This window comes from Pongo pygmaeus, chromosome 3 (genome assembly GCF_028885625.2).
Source record: "Pongo pygmaeus isolate AG05252 chromosome 3, NHGRI_mPonPyg2-v2.0_pri, whole genome shotgun sequence".
In the NCBI taxonomy this organism is placed as follows: domain Eukaryota; kingdom Metazoa; phylum Chordata; class Mammalia; order Primates; family Hominidae; genus Pongo; species Pongo pygmaeus.
Genome location: NC_072376.2, coordinates 6,063,279 through 6,077,179, shown reverse-complemented (window position 1 = coordinate 6,077,179; position 13,901 = coordinate 6,063,279). Strand labels below are relative to the sequence as shown.

Below are 13,901 nucleotides of genomic sequence, written 5' to 3'. Positions count from 1 at the left end.
GTTATGGTAGTCAGCATCCTTTGGCACCGCCTTGTGTCCTGATCATCGCATAGAGTTGAGGAACAGACTTTGGGACATTTACTGACAACAGTCAGTTGGAGAGCCTTCCTCATGCAGCACGTCGGCTTCTTTTTAATATGTTGGAAGCTATAACAGTGTAGTGTCAGGCAGATTTTTTTTTTCTTTAGACATTATACTTTTTTCCTCAGTATTTTATTATTTCATTTCCCAAAAAACACACTTGCACATTTAAGAGCAGTGTTTTAACAGTTTTTTTCCGAAGCCATGAGATAGAAACTGTCATGGAAACTGAAGCTCCTCTGAGTGGAACTTACTTAGGCCTTGCCAGGGTGGGCAAAAATGACATTGAAAAGGATCAGGTATCACCCTGCATTTTGCCATTGGCTAAAGTGGGGTCAGAGCTGGTTGCCATTTTCTGTCTGTCTGGAGGTTCAGGCCTGTCATCTTCTCAAAATGCCTCCAGGCCTGTTGGGACAGTGAACAGTAATGGCCAAACTAAAAACTTTAAGAAGGATATGATATGCTAAATGCAGGGAAAAAGGCTTTGCTTTAACCCTCAACAAATGTATAAAGAGGGCTGGGTGTGGTGGCTCACATCTGTAATCCCAGCACTTTGGGAGGCCAAGGCAGGAGGATCACTTGAGCCCAGGAATTTAAGACCAGCCTGGGCAACATAGCAAGATCCCATCTCTTAAAAAAAAAACTTAGCTGGGTGTAGTTGGTGTATGCCCATAGACCCAGTTACCTGGGAGGCTGAGGTGGGAGGATTGCTTGAGCCCAGGAATTCCAGGCTACAGAGCCATGATTGCACTACTGTGCTCCAGCTAGCCTGGGTGACAGAGCCAGACCGTGCCTCTCAAAAAAAAAAAAAGAGGCTGGGTGCGGTGGCTCACGGCTGTAATCCCAGCACTTTGGGAGGTCGAGGCGGGCGGATCACAAGGTCAAGAGATCGAGACCACGGTGAAACCCCATTTCTACTAAAAATACAAAAAATTACCCGGGCACAGTGGCGGGCGCCTGTAGTCCCAGCTGCTCAGGAGGCTGAGGCAGGAGAATGGCGTGAACCCGAGAGGTGGAGCTTGCAGTGAGCTGAGATCGCGCCACTGCATTCCAGCCTGGGTGACAAGAGCGAGACTCCGTCTCAAAAAAAAAAAAAGAGAAATAAAAATGTTTGAAGGAAAGGCTACAAGTTAAACGAGGAGTGGATAGTATGATAGAAAGGGCACCAGCTTTGGAGATAGGGCACATACATGGTGGCCCTGGTTTTGACTCTCCACGAGACCCTAAATACCGTCTAAATTTCTTAATCCATGAAATGGGAGGTCTGGCTTAGCTCATGCTTTTTCATGTTGCGAAAGCAGTGTTTGATGCTGAGTAGGTGATCAGATGTTGATTCAATGAACAAGGAATAACATAATTATAGAGAGCCTAGGTACTTAAGGCATGAGCCAAGGGTCAAGGTGATGGAGAGATGGGTATTGGCCATCCCCTGCTCCTCACCTGTCCCACCTTAACCTGTGTAGTGTAGCATTGGCTACTACTGCTTTGAGACATATTTGAACAACACTAGGTTAGATAATCCCTTTCTAAGCTTAAATATGTCATGCTTCTGATGCTGACACCAACCCTCTTCTTTCTTCTCAGTTACATGCTTTATTTGTGAGACAGGGTCTCGCTGTTGCACAGGCTGGAGTGCAGGGGCGTGATCATCGCTCACTGCACCCTTGACCTCCAGGGCTCAAACGAGCCTCCCACCTCAACCTTCTGAGTCTCTTGGACTACAGGCATGTGACATTATGCCCAATTAATTTTTTATTTTTTTGTAGTGATGGAGTCTCCCTGTGTTGTCCAGGCTGGTCTCAAACTCCTGGGCTGAAGCCATCCTCCTTCCTCAGCCTCCCAAAGTGCTGGAATTATAGGCGTGAGCCACCGTGCCCAGCTGCTGTGTACTATTTACTAAGATAAAAGTTGCACAAGAAGAAATGCAGTTTCGTCAGGTGTAGGGGAGGAAGTCAGAGGTGCTGTGTTTGTTTCCTAGGGATGCTACAACAAAGTACCACAAACTTTGATGGATGGCTTGTAACAACAAAAGTGTATCTTCTCACAGTTCTGGAGGCCAGAAGTCCAAAATCCAAGTGTTGGCAGGGCTGGTTCCTTCTGGAGGTTCTGAGAGAGAGCTTGGTCCATGCCCCACTCTTAGCATCTGGTGGTTATTGGCAATACTTGGCATTTCTTGGCTTGCATTGGTACATTACTGCAGTCTCCGCATCTGTCTTCGCGTGGGATTCTCCCCTGCGTGTCTCTGTGCGAATTTCCCTCTTCTTATAAGGACATCAGATCATTGAATTAGAGTCTCTCATCCAATTTAGGTGGCTCATAATCTAGTATGACCTCATTTTAACTTGATTACATTTTCGCAGACCCTGTTTTCAAATAAGGTAATGTTCACAGGTAATGGAGTAAGGACTTGAACATACCTTTTTTGGGGGAAACAGTTCATTCCACAGCAGGTGTTAAAGTTGGGGGTAAACAATTTCTTAAAAATTGTGACTCATTTCCTGAAATTGATCTCTTTTCATGAGAGCTAGGTCTGTCAGAGGAATTAGGATAAAACAAACAAAAAATTCATGTCTACTAGAAAGTATCGATTTGGCCTCAAGTCAAAATCGTGGATGGCATAGCCTAAGACTATATAACTATTAGAAAGACTCTTATAGAGACTAAGAATTCTGTTTTTTACACATCGGGTTTTTGCTTTGAGATTAGTTGGGTTTTTTGTTTGTTTGTTTTTTTGTTTGTTTGTTTTTTGAGTCGGAGCCTCGCTCTGTCGCCAGACTGGAGTGCAGTGGCACGATCTCGACTCACTGCAACTTCCGCTTCCCGGGTTGAAGCGATTCTCCTGCCTCAGCCTCCCGAGTAGCTGGGACTACAGGTGCCCGCCACCACGCCTGGCTAATTTTAGTATTTTTAGTGGATACGGGGTCTCACCATGTTGGCCAGTATAGTCTCCATCTCCTGACATCATGATCCCACTGCCTCAGCCTCCCAAAGTGCTTGGATGACAGGCATGAGCCACTCCGCCTGGCTGGCGTTTGTTTTGCATATGCTCTGTTTTCTTTTTCTTTCTTTCTTTCTTTTTTTTTTTTTTTTTTGAGATGGAGTCTCACTCTATCGCCCCGGCTAGAGTGCAGTGGCATGATCTCGGCTGACTGCAACCTCCATCTCCCAGTTTCAAGTGATTCTCCTGCCTCAGCCTCCCGAGTAGCTAGTATTACAGGCGCCCGCCACCATGCTCGGCTAATTTTTGTATTTTTAGTAGAGATAGGGTTTCACCATTTTTGCCAGGCTGGTCTCAAACTCCTGACCTCAGGTGATCTGCCTGTCTTGGCCTCTCAAAGTGCTGAGTCATCGTGCCTGGACTTACGTATGCTCTGTTTTCTTCATGTGTTCTGATTTTATTATATTTGAAAATTTGGGGCCAGTTGTGCTGGTTCATGCCTGTAATCCCAGCACTTTGGGAGGCCAAGGCAGGCGGATCACCTGAGGTCAGGAGTTTGAGACCAGCCTGACCAACATGGAGAAACCCTATCTCTACTAAAAATACAAAATTAGCGGGGTGTGGTGGTATGCACCTGTAATCCCAGCTACTCAGGAGGCTGATGCAGGAGAATCACTTTAACCCAGGAGGTGGAGGTTGTGGTGAGCCGACATCATGCCACTGCACTCCAGCCTGGGCGACAGAGGGAGACTCCGTCTCAAAAAAAAAAAAAGAAAATTTGGAGGAAAAGACCTTGCTCATTATACTTGTTTGAATTCTGTAAATGAAGTAAGCAGAATGGCAGAAATGTCGTTTGGTAACATTTTATGTAGTTTTGGGTCGCATAGAAGATGCAGAGCCAGGTTGGCTCCTGGGCTTATCACTCTGAAAGGTTATGTGAGGGGGGTGATACCAAGAGCCCAGTTAGGAAGGGCGGGCAGGTTCTTAAGGGTTTGTTCAGTTCAGCAATGCTTTTCCAACAGCTTATTAACATGGAATGTAGTGGGAATACAAATATAAATATAGACAGAGTTCTTGATAATTTGGTCTTAGGATAATTTGTAATTTTCTTAGTTTGTAGGAAATTAAGTTCAGCAGCTGGGTATTGAACCAGGATGTGGAATTGTCACCATTTCCCCAAATCTTGATGTGTTAGACCTGTTGTGTCCAGTAGAACTTTGTTTGATAATGAAAATGTTCCCTGTCTTTTCTATTCAGTATCCACTGGCTACATGGGGCTATTAACACTGGAAATGTGGCTTGTGCCATTAAAGAACTGAATTTTCAATTTTATTTAATTTTAATTAATTTAAATGTAAATAGTCACTAGTGGCTACCATATTCATTGGACAGTGCAGTTCTAGAGATTCAGTTCACCTTTGTTCAGTTCACCTTTGTTCAAAGAATAAGTGGATAGTGGTTGTAAGAGACTGAAAAGATGCTACTAGGCCAGGCATGGTGGCTCATGCCTGTAATCCTGGCCCTTTGGGAGGCTGAGGTGGGAGGATTGCTTGAGCCTAGGAGTTTGTGACCAGCCTGAGCAATGTAGTGCGACCCTGTCTCTACCAAAGAAAAAAGCTGGACTTGATGGCCACACACTTGTCGTCTTAGCTACTCTGGAGGCTGAGGTGGGAGGATTGCTTGAGCCCAGGAATTCCAAGCTGCAGTGAGCTGTGATCGCTCCATTGCACTCCAGACTGGGTGACAGGACAAAAAGGAAAAAAAAAAAAGAGAAAGGTGCTATTAAGTGGCTTACAGTGCTTAGGACTTTAATTAGCATATCCATGTTTTTAAATGTAGAACATAGGGTTTTCATAAAGTAGAAATGTGGATTCTGGTTTATTTGCAGTACAAAGAAAAATACAGGGCCTGTGAGGATGATCATTTTGTGCATGTGCTGAAATCACACTCTTTTAGCTTTAGAAGTTATTTGTATGCATGCCACCATTACCTTCCAGATTAAGTTTGTATCCCTCACTGTGTATTGCACATAATAAATGCCCACTAAATGGTGGTGGTTTCTGCTGTTTATATGCAATAAAGGGGCCCTTGATCCTGATAGGGCTGTTAGTTCCTTCATGAGTGTCACAAGTTGGGTTCTCTGGGAAGGCAGGTACTTTGGGAAGCAGATGCAGACAATTTAGCATGCAGAATGTTGATTAGGGCTTGCTCGTAGGGGCCAGACTCAGGGAATGGAGAAGTTGAGCTACCTTGCATGCCCAATTATAGCATAGCCTTGGCCAGCCCCATTAGAATAGCCCGTGGAAGCTGTCCTGGCTTGGGCTGGGTAGCCAGGCCTGTACGCTCTCTCAGTCGGTCAGGATGACTTGCCTGGAAGAGGGCAAGATGTTGGGTGAGGCAGTTCTCTGTAACCATGGCAGTACTTGAAGGGGCTGACGGAGCACTCCCAGCAGCTGGGGCTGCATGACCTTCAGTTGAGGGTCTGGGTTGTACATCACAGCGTGCCATGGTTGGACAATATTTTTCTTAGAAATTTTTTTGATTGATTTCATTTGACTCATTGGTTGGCATTCTGGAAAAATATGGGGTAAGTCTCTTCCTCTTTCTCTGTGACTCTTCTCAACCCCCGCCAACCCACTAGCCCCCTTACTAAATAACTATGTGTGTGTGTGTCTTATGTACGAACAGAGTTACAGTGCACATTTAACCTTTTCTTCTGATGGAAGCTCCAACCAGAATGCTTATCTTCACGTCTTCCCCAAGGACGTAAAGACAGAAAGGAGATTTTGCTATAACATAGAATACAGAGTGGTGATTCAGGTATAGAGCAAGGTGTGGTATGTTGGTGATGTAAGGAGCACAGAAGAATGAAATTAATTGGTGTGAGGTTCTCTCAAGGAAGGAAAGAATGACAGAAGGTTGAAAGAAGAATAATAGTCGAATATGAGTGCATATACCTGGGAGCAGTGGCTCATGCTTGTAATCCCAGCACTTTAGGTGGCTGAGATGGAAGGATCACTTGAGGTCAAGAGTTCAAGACCAGCCTAGGCAACATACTGGGCATACTTGAGCAACATACTGCTTCTTGACCAAAAAAAATAAAAAATAAAAAAGCCAGGTTTGGTGGGTGCATGCCTGTAGTCCCAGCTACTGTGGAAGGTGAGGTGGGAGGATCACTTGAGCCCAGGAGTTCTAGGCTGTAGTAAGCTATGATTGTGCCACTGCATCTCCAGCCTGGATGACAGAAGAATACCTTATCTCTTGAAAAAAATTAAAATGAGTGCATATATATATATATATATATATATATATATATACACACACACACACACATATATATACACACACATACATATATACACACACAATATGACTTTCTCATATAAATTGAAGCCCAGCTCCCTTAAGTTCAAATGGAAATATTCCATGGGTAGTTGGAAATATAGACTGAGAAGACAAGGTAAGAGAAAGATTTGTAGGGGGTGACTTTTGATAAATTACACAAATCTTTGATATTATCAAACATGAATGCTAAACATTGAAACATGAATATTCAAGGGTCTGTCACACAGCTCTCAAGTTATATAGTTACTGGTAGTTAGGTAATAGTTGGAAGATTCCAGTAGTTATGTAGTTACTGGTAGTTAGAAAATACTCGAAGGTTTCATTTGGATAAGATTACCCTGATTAAAATTTCAAGTATAATAATTTCTTTCTTTCTAGAGTTGTCTAATTTCATATTCACTTAAAGAGAATACTTTTTACTAACCTCAGAATCAAGTATTTCATGTTAGAGAACTTGGCCAGAATTTATAAAAAAGGAATAACCAATTTTATATTTGACATGACTCATTTGGAAGTGGATTTTTATGTTTAATGTTTGGATTGTTAGCTATTTTCCTTCCATGTTTGTTTTTGCTTTTCTGAGCCATACAGTGGGTAGTTTTCCTACCTATTTTCTTCCTTTACATTTACCTTGTAACATAGTATTTGTGACTTGAACATATCTGAAATTTTAAGGAGATATCCTTATAGGGCTCTACAGATAGTCATTTTTGAGGGGAAAGGTTTTAATTAACATAAAATTCCATCCAAAATGTATCACCTTTGTTAAGTATGGCACTTTGCTGATTATTTAAAATGTGTTTTTGAGAATGTTACATGTTAACTTGTCTTTAAAGTATTTGTATTTGAGGTTTTGAGAAATAAATCTATTTTATTTATTTGGGGAGAGTTCCATAAGATAAACATCACAGCTAGTAGGAATTCTTAATGTGTTTCCCAGATTCGAGGATGCCTTAAAGTACAATTAAATTTGGTAGCATTTCTAACACTTTTAGCAGCTGTGCTTAATACTTAGCAAATGTTTGTTAAATACAGGTATTCCTGCTCTAGCGGGCCTCCCTCCACCAGCCCCTGGAGGGCTCCCTCTTGTTCTGGTAAGTGAACACTAGTGTGCCATACTCTGCCATCCTTAGTTTAGAGCCACTGACCAGTTGCGTTGATTACCTAGTGGAAGCTCTGCCATTAACATCCCATTGTCAGACAGCTGTCTTTTGGTCCATTAAAAACTGTGATTGCTTTGTAAAGTGTAAAGAAACCTAAGATCGTTTTAATGATGGTAAGTACGTCTTTGATACTAAAATGCCTGCTTCGCTGTTGTGTAGGTAGTGTGCAGTGATAAAGGTAGGGCGCAGTGGACTTTGCCCTTGTAACCGTTCCAGAGAATGCGTTGAGAATGAAGACAACCAGTAAGTCCCTAAGTGTATGTGGGAAATGGGAAAATGTGGAAGTTTCTGATACCATATAAAAGGGAATACTAATTGATTTACTGTATAGAATAGTACAATTTATGCAAGTTATTTAAAGGAAAGAAAAGGAGATGAATATAATTAATGATCTTATTCCTAAATTACATCTTCAGTTTAACTTTTTAATCCTGGGAATTCAGGATATAAAGACCTCAGGTCAGGTGATCTATGCCTTGCTTATATTAATAACTTGGGCCTTGGAGAAAATTCTTTCTGATTAGAACATCTCCTATTTCCCAAGCTGTGTTCCAAGGAAGCAAAAGGGGTCAATGAATGAATAAATGAATGCTCTCCACTACTTTGTTTCTTTCTTGGAGGTTCCGGGTGCATATTAGCCTATTAAAGGTTTCAAGATATCCTGAAATCAACAAACCTGCTCTTGTTTCAGCTTTGGTATTTCCCTAATTTATGCAAAATGAAGAAGTTTATGGCAAAGGAATATATTTTTATATCACCCAGAATATACTTTGGGGAAACTGCGTAGCGAGTTATCCTTTAAATGATGACACTGTTTATTTAAATATCTTCCTAGGGTCCAGAAGAATTACTATAGTTATCTTCAGAACCATATCTAAAGGCTTGGTTTAATGTTGGAAGCATATAATTAATGGATGAGAAATGAACATATGTACTACTTTGATCCTATTCTGAGTTCTCTAGTGTGTATCTTTTTGCCTAAACAGAAAATTTTATTTGGACTCTTTAAAATTTTTAACTATTAGGATATGAATCAGATAATCCATATAAACTTTTCATATAGAATAAGATTATTGACAGATATAAACACATTATTGAAGTATTGCTTCTTACCTGAGTCCGTTTTGGAGAACTGTAATTTGTATTACTTGGCTGTGGCTTTTATAGTAATTTAAAAAATGTTAACTCACTGTCTTACCAGTGAGTTACAGAATTTCATGCTACCTTTACCCCACTCATTGAAACTCAGAAGATACTTGTGGTTTTGAGTTTAGTAGTTGAAAGCTGTAGAATTTATGTGCTCAGACATTTTGAGGACCAACAGTATCACATTGTAAAATTATTTTGGTACACTATGATCTAATATTTTATATGATAAAATGTTTCAACATTGACAAAGTGGGTTTCATCATATTGGAGCTTTTTGCATTTTCAAAAAGTGTAAAAATTACTTATTTTAGTTTTTTTCCAAGTAAGCTTAGGGTTTTTGAAATTTTGCATTTCTTAATGTGTAGATGTTTCAGTTTCTCCTAACTGAAATTTTTAAATTCTAAAACTTAGTTGTTTTGTCCCTTTTCCAACAATTTTTCCAAAAGCTTTTAGAATTTCATAATTTTGTTTTATCTTGTTTTTGCATTTTGTTTGGTTGCTATTTTGTTATCTTTTGCAAGGAAGGAGGAGGATTTGCTTCAGTTGTAAGTGTATACATTTTCCCCTTCCCCTTGGGCCCAAATGTTTTGTCCTTTTGTCCTGTAAAGTGTCTGATGTGAGGTTTACCCCTGCTAAGTAAAAAAGGCATTTTTGTAAATCTCCATAACTTTTTGAAGGCATAAAAACTGCCATTTTGTAGCCCTGCTAAAGAATTTTGACATTTAATTGGTCTAAATGAACTAAATGTCTACATTGGTTATTATAATTTGATAACCTGTAAAAAAAATTTTTAATATGGCAGTCCAGCTTTTCAAACCAGAAATATGAACAGATGAATAAGAATCATCAAATAACTGGAATCAAGTAAAAGTTAGACATAAAACAATGTAACTTTGCACAAGCAGTTCATCTCCATAGTACAATTAAACAATAAATTCAAACAGTAACAATTAAAACAATAAGAGGCCTGGCTGTGGCTCATGCCTGTAATCCCAGCACTTTGGGAGGCCAAGGCAGGCGGATCACAAGGTCAGGAAATCGAGACCATCCTTGCTAACACGGTGAAACCCCGTCTCTATTAAAAAAACGAAAAATTAGCCGGGTGTGGTGGCGGGCATCTGTAATCCCAGCTACTTAGGAGGCTGAGGCAGGAGAATGGCGTGAACCCAGGAGGCGGAGCTTGCAGTGAGCCGAGATCATGCCACTGCACTCCAGCCTGGGTGACAGAGCGAGACTCCGTCTCAAAAAAAAAAAAAAAAAAAGAATTAAAACAATAAGAACATATAGGCTGATTGAAACTTTCAGGTCTGTGAGCATTTGACAGTGGCATTTCCTCAGTAGAGGAAAATTTATCCAGGTTGCATAGAAAGCTTTTCCCTTTTATTTAGCGTCATTACACACTAGATCTAGCTCTCATTTGTTTTGTTTTAATAGAAGTCTGTTTAGTACTTCTGAATCTATGTAGAACTGATTGCTTTTACCTACACTGTATCATTACAAAATTGGTTTTTCCTTTTTATCTGTCTGTCTGTCTGTCTATCTATCTGTCTATCTAATCTATCTTATCTATCTATCTATCTATCTATCTATCTATCTATCTATCTATCTATCTATCTAATCTATTTAAGACAGGGTCCTGCTATGTTGCCCAGGTTGGCCCTGTACGCCTGGGCTCAAGTGATGTTCCTGCCTCAGCTTCTCCAATAGCTAGGATTATAGGCACACACCACAGCGTCCAACTTTTCTTCCTTATCTTTTAAACATAAAGACTAACCAGATTAACCAAATCTGTTACAGGCTTGCAATTTATGAAAACATTTCCTACTTCTCTTGCTATCGAGTAGTAATCTTATCTATAAGAACAATCCTGTTTATGAAAATATTAATAATTCATTTTAATTGTCACTGGAGAATATATACTTAACATGTTTATTTCTGATAACTTGACTAGTAAGAATGGAATTTCTCAATCTTTATGCAGTTTTTCCTCTTTTTGTAGAAAGAACTCAAGTCTCACACTAGTTTTGTTGATTACATTACTTTTTAAAAAGCCTTATTCATTTCCTGGGACTTGACACACTTCTAGAATGGGGAAGAAAACTGTAGGTCTGATTGTCCATTTCTACATAGCTTTTCAGATACCTAGGGTAAACCGGTTTACATAGTTTATAGCCCTTGGTTCCTGTTTTCAGTGCTTGAATTCCTGTTTGGGTTGTAGATTCTTTATGGATTTTCTCTTCTGGCTGTAGATTGGCTTTGGAGCCAGGCTACCTACTAAAGAGAATAAGCATTATCTTCTATTCCAAATTCATGTGCTGAGATCAGAAAATAACAGACAAGGCCAGGCACAGTGACTCATGCCTGTAATCCCAGCACTTTGGGAGGCCAAGTCAAGTGGATCACTTGAGGTCAGGAGACCAGCCTGGCCATCATGGTGAAACCCCATCTCTACTAAAAATACAAAAATTAGCTAGGTGTGGTGATGTGCACCTGTAGTCCCAGCTACTCGGGTGGCTGAGGCAGGAGAATCACTTGAACCTGGGAGGCAGAGGTTTCAGTGAGCTGAGATCATGCCACTGCACTCTAGCCTGAGCAACAGAGTGAGACTATGTCTCAAAAAAGAAAAAAGAAAATAACAGACAAGAATTATTTATAAATGTATAACTACTTAATTGTGTGTTTGCACTCTCTGGCTTGCCAGGCAAATATTATTTAGAATTTTGGTGAAAAGTAATAGACTCCAAACGCCAGAGTCTTAATATTTCAAATGTCTGTTTTCTTTGTGCTCTTTTCTATATTCTCTCTTTTACTTTATGTTATATATCCTTTATGCCTTCCCCCTCAAGTCTTTTCCTTGTGTGAAAGTCCTATAAACACCCAAATTGAATAATTATGAAAAGACAGTTGCAGGTAATGCAGAGTCTTGGGTACCGAGCACATCAACAATGTGAGTATGAACTTTGTAGTGAGAAAGGACCAGTTAAAAATATAGAGAGTTCAAGCATGACTTGCAGAAGTACTGTACTGGATCAAAGGGAATGGTAGAGGGCTTCTGTGGGAAGAGTACAAGTTGCTTTACCTAAGGCGAAAGCCTGCTAATATAGGATGGTAAATACCTAAAGGAAAATCCTGAGAGGGTCATGATTGTCTCGATATCACTGACACCAGGCACAGTGCCTTGTACACAAGAGACCTCTAGTACATGGGATCGTGAGAGAATGAGTTAAAATTCCTATGTTAGTTAGTCCCTGCCTGTGGACTCCAAATGTGATCTGAGTTGGTTTTTTCTCCCACCTGCTAGTATTATGAATATCATTTTATTTACCAAACTTCTCTTTTTCGGAATTTATTCTCTCCATTTAGATTTGGGAAGTAGCACAGTTTTGATCACCTGCCAAGGCCTAAGCATTCTACTGAATGGTACATATGGAGTATGTCACAGTTTGACGTGAAGAACTTTAAGCCTATTTGATAAGGGACCCATTCCCAGGAGGCAGTTAGAGAGTAGTATAAAAGGACATCATCACAAGGCAGCAGGCCATGAGGAGAGCCAGCACTCTGTAAGTGTTGGGAGGAAGACAGCGGTGTGCCCTTAAATAATTAGAAAGGGCTTCTTCAGGAAGGCAGGGCAGGAATGATTCCATTGCCAGTTGGGTGTTAGTGTTTCAGCCATGTCTGTGCTTTCTGAAACTTTTAGGAGCCTATTAACTTTTGTTTCTGATAGTTTGTCTATGTTTACCAGAATGCTAGTTTCAATAATGTTAGACTTCAGAGTTGTTTCCTATTAACAGCCCCATATTCCACCCCTTGAAGTGGTCATTAGGGCTAGTGATACCTGCCCTATTAAAGTGAAGTGAGGCTAAGAGACTTGCTTTGACTCATAAAATGTGAGTAACTCACTTCCAGGAGGAAGCATTCAAAGTACCAGTGCCAGCTTTGGTGCAGATCTTATTTTCTCTGGCCCCCTAGACTAGCAGGGTTCAAGATGATGGCCATTTTGTCACCCTGTGTCCCAGAATGATTATGATGAGTAATTACCCTTATCATCCCTGCCAATCCAGGATGAACACACAGTATGAGAAGGATAGAAACCTTTGTGGAAGTCCTAGCGAGAGAAATTAAGCAAGAGAAAGAAATAAAAGGCATCCAAATTGGAAAAGAGGAGGTCAAATTATATCCCTGTTTGCCAATAATATGCTCTTATATCTAGAAAAACCTAAAGACTCCACCAAAAAACCACCTAGATTTAATAAATAAATTCAGTCAAGTTGCAGGTCACAAAATCAGCATACAAAAATCAGTGATGTTTCTATATACCAATAACGATCTAGCTGAGGAAGAAATCAAGAAGGCAGTCCCATTTACAATAGCTATAAAAAAACAAGGTACCTAGGAATACATTTAACCAAGGAGGTGAAAGATCTCTACAAGGAAGACTATAAAACACTGATAAAAGAAATTGTAGATGACAAATAAATGGAAAAACATCCCATGCTCATGGATTGGAAGAATTAATATCATTAAAGTGACCATACTATCCAAAGCAATCAACAGATTAAATGTAACCCCTATCAAAATACTAATGTCATGTTTTACAGAATTAGAAAAAAAATCCTAAAATTCATATGAAATCAAAAAAGAGCCCTAATAGCTAAAACAATCCTGACCAAAAAGAACAAAGCTGGGGGTATCACATGACCTGACTTCAAATTATATTACAAGGGTATAGTAACCGAAACAGCATGGTACTGGTGTAAAAATAGATGAAAATAGATGTACAGACAATGGAACAGAATAGAGAGTCCAGAAATTAAGCCACATATTTATAGCCAGCTGATCTTTGACAACGCTAACAACAACATGCATCAGAGAAAGGACACCCTCTTAAAGAAATGGTGCTGGAAAAATTGGATTGCCCTATGCATAAGAATGAAATTGGACCTCAGTCTCACCATATACAAAAAATCAACTCAAAATGGATTAAAGACCTAAACGTAAGACCCGAAACTATAAAAATACTAGAAGAAAACCCAGGGAAAACTCTTCTGGACATTGATATAGGCAAAGAAATCTGTGACTACGACCTCAAAAACACAGGCAACTAAAACAGAAATAGACAAGTGGGCCTTAATGAAACTAAAAAGCTTCAGCAGAGCAAAAGAAAGCAGCAGCAGATTGAAGAGACAGCCTGTAGAATGAGAGAAAATATTTGCAAACTATTTATC

General features: G+C 40.1%; 1 protein-coding gene across 13 annotated transcripts in view; it reads left to right on the top strand.

The window, feature by feature from the left end:
• Positions 1-13,901, top strand: part of KIAA0232 (KIAA0232 ortholog) — a 97,765-nt gene that overhangs the window by 14,394 nt on the left and 69,470 nt on the right. For 4 of the 13 annotated variants that reach the window (XM_063663503.1, XM_063663501.1, XM_063663499.1 and 1 more), the window contains one exon: positions 7,400-7,458. The exons of 6 other annotated variants lie outside the window; for them this stretch is intronic. The gene's annotated coding sequence lies outside the window, so the exon portion shown is untranslated. Of the gene's footprint in view, positions 1-7,399; positions 7,459-7,686; positions 7,771-13,901 lie in introns of all 13 variants that reach the window. 3 more of the 13 variants (XM_054484736.2, XM_063663506.1, XM_063663502.1) reach the window with 1 other exon arrangement.